The following is a 3,446-nucleotide window of genomic DNA, read 5'->3' on the forward strand; positions in this document are numbered from 1 at the left end:
ATGGCAAACAACTCCAGTATCTTTGCCAATAAAACCCCAAATGGGGTCACAAAGAACCAGATATGACTGAAATGACTGAACAAAAACAAAATAGTGAAATAAATTTTAGAAAGTACTTTCTTTACAATAACTCTACAAGGTTGATGAGTGAGAATATCATTATCCCCATTGGATAGAATAGAAACCTGTAATCAATAGAGGTTAAGTAATGTGATATTTAAAATCTAAATGTGGGGTTACCTTAAGTTAGAAGCTTTATCACCAGTCTTTGGGCACTAAGCATTTATTAAAGCATACTAGGTATTAGTAAGAAGGAAAACACCTGTAGTTCAGAAAATTAAGAAAAGGCCTCTCTAGCCCAGAGTTCCAGTCTGGTCTGGTTCTTCCTCAAGTCCTCCACCATGAGCTTGCTTCAGCCATGAACTCCCCAGCAAACTGAGTGTAGAAACTTTTTATAGGTCCAGAGCAGAGGCAGTCCTTACACACTGCTTCAAGTCGATTGGTTAGTGTCATCAAAATCCAGAGAGAAAAGAAATTGAGTGACACATTGACAATAAACTAAAGGGGGAATTCCCTTTTAGTAGAAAATATTTTAATACTTTTAAAATCCAAATTTTTTTATTAAAATCATTCATGAGAAAAGATTCTCCAGTCAGAATGCACACCTCAATTAGTCAAGCATGAGGGAAGCTATATTACAACTATTTAATATACAAAGAGACATTTCTCTTCCCCAAGTGTTGTATGTAATGTCTCTGCTTTCGAACTGTCCTCTTTTCTCCCATCTTTTTAGATTCTCAGTCCCAATTTTTCTTGAAATCATGAGAATTGAATCTGTTGAACACCAGAAATCTGTTGATATGATGTTGTATAAGCCATAACATTCTGTTGCTGGCCATCTGTGGTTATTAAATCGGCCGGTAATTCATTAGTAAAAGTTTTTTCGGTGAGCTCCTTACTCAGTCTGTCTGTGAGTGTGAGTGCTCTGCTGATCACCTTCTCTTATTTCATTGCCTCTCTGAATTTCTGAAGGTAAAGCTTCAAAGGTTCCACATAATTGTCAAAACCCAAATTCAACAGTGCAAATAGAATGTCTTAAAAATTGATGATATTCCACTTTTCCTGGTGACACCTTTCACTGGCTTCAGATGTGATAAAGCTGATGAATTCACTCATGCACTCTTGTATGCACTCCTTAGCATCCTTAGAAATCTTCCCAGTCTGAGGTATGGCATTCTTCATTATCCTAGCCAGGTTGGCCATGGGAAGATAGATGTCTTGTTCTTGGAAACTCTTTTTGGAACCATTTGTATCTTCATGATCATGCATACTGTCTTCTGTATCATCATGAGCCTTTATCACATAGTGGCTGCCACTAATGTAGTCTGTTGAAATTCCTAATTGGGATGCATCTGTGGTTGAACTATCTACATCCACCTTTAACACAGGCATAAATGAGCTCATCTGTGATCTATACAGTAACTGAAACAATCTTCCAGGTGTTCCTAGCTGGAAATGCTGCAGTTGACGGCTCACTTAGAGGAATAACAGGCAAACCCAACTTGTTTTGCAGAGAAGATTAGAAGATTGAGGGGTTCGGTATCCCTTTGTGGTCACCAATGGTGATGTTTAAAATCTAAATGTGTGGTTGCCTTAAATTAGAAGCTTTAGCACCAGTCTTTGGGCATTAAGCATTTATTAAAGCATATTAGATATTAGTAAAAAGGAAAACACCTGGAGTTCAGAAAGTTAAGAAAAGGTCTATCTAGCCTAGAGTTCCAGTCTGGTCTGGTCTGGTCTGGTCTGGTCTGGTCTGGTCTGGTCTGGTCTGGTCTGGTCTGGTCTGGTCTGGTCTGGTCTGGTCTGGTCTGGTCTGGTTCTTCCTCAAGTCCTCCACCATGAGCCTACTTCAACCATGAACTCCCCAGCAAACTGAGTGTAGAAGCTTTTTATAGGAACAGAGCAGAGGAGGTCCTTACACACTGCTGAATTCACAGTCCTTAGCTTCTGAGAACACACCTTCTAAAGGGCTGGCCAGGTGTGGTTATAATCTAATTAACTTTAAGTAGACTAATCAGCAATGTCAATCACTCTCACTTAATTCAATCAGTTTAGATTAATCTCCAGGTGGGCCTTTGAGTATCTGCCAAATCCCATTATTTTCTCACAGTAATTTATGGTCACCTACCTGGTAAATGGAAGACTCTGTATTTGAATCCAGAGCCAATTTACTCACAGAGCTGTAGTTCATTTATAAAGGATAATAGAGACTGAATTTAAGATTCTTCAAAATCCTTGGATTTCTTTAAACAATTGTCAGTGAGCTTAAACTGTTTTGTCAATGTAATTGTTGCAGTTTACAAAGTTTATATCATTAGGGAACAAACTTGGGTGGGTTTTGTCCATGAAGAATGCTTCCCCAAGACCCTTAATATCATTTATACCATAAACATGAATTTGGAAATATTATGTGGGAGTGGGAAGAGAATACAAGGGCCATTATTCCCTAGAAAGTAATCCCAGGCTCAGTACAATTAGTAATTTCATGAAATAACTAGTAAGTTCAGTTTAAATGATTCACTGATATGTCTCTAGAGAAATTTCCTGTGACATTATCTCTTCCACTGAATGAGATGAAATTTGCCTTAGAGAAATCACCTTCATAAAGACAGAATTACATATACTAACCATGCATTACAAAGAGTTCACATATGTGTTCTCATTTGATGCTCCCAACAGCCTTATGAAATAGGTAGTGTAAGAATTATCTTACCCATTTTATAAATGAGGAAACTGAGACTCAGAAAAATCACTGAAAATAGACTGAGTTGGAAAGCACCTTAATGGTTTCTACATCAGACCTCCCTACTTCTCTATATTCATATGACTGGTCTCCTTAACTAGGCAAATCTCTCCAAACTAGATACTGTGCCTTTTGATTCATTTATATCCTATCCACAGAGCTCTGGGCAATAACAGGCACATATTAGACATTTAACAAATGCTTCCTGAATAAATGAACTTCAATGGAATGAATTCCTTAGTAACTTTATATTTTTGGAAGGCAATTCTCTTTGGCTTAGTTACTTATTAATAGAGTGGAGGGAGTTAAGTAACAGGTAGATGATGTACCAAGAGTGTCGTAAAGCATCCAACAGATAGCTTCTCTGCAGTGAGCTGGGAGATGGAGGCAGAAGGACGGTCTAAGGAACAGGAAAGATGAATAAAACTTTGGTTCAAATCAAATGTCAAAATACTATCAAAATCAGTGGTGTGAGTCAAAGTTGCAGGCCCTTCTAAAAATTCTTGGGCTGTCTAGATGTCATCTACATACAATTATATGGTACTTTATGGTTTACAAAGCATTTTTCTTACACCAGCCCTGTGAGGGCAGTAGTTCAAGTAATGACCACCTCTATTTTGGTGATGAGGAAATTAAGAGTTTG

At 37.8% G+C, this 3,446-nt stretch overlaps 1 pseudogene; it reads right to left on the minus strand.

Annotated features, from left to right (window-relative positions):
• Window positions 1–785: 785 nt before the first annotated feature.
• On the minus strand, window positions 786–1,464 carry LOC122736881 (annotated as a pseudogene).
• Window positions 1,465–3,446: the final 1,982 nt, after the last annotated feature.

The sequence above is a fragment of the Dromiciops gliroides genome, chromosome 1, assembly GCF_019393635.1.
Source record: "Dromiciops gliroides isolate mDroGli1 chromosome 1, mDroGli1.pri, whole genome shotgun sequence".
Taxonomy (NCBI): Eukaryota; Metazoa; Chordata; class Mammalia; order Microbiotheria; family Microbiotheriidae; genus Dromiciops; species Dromiciops gliroides.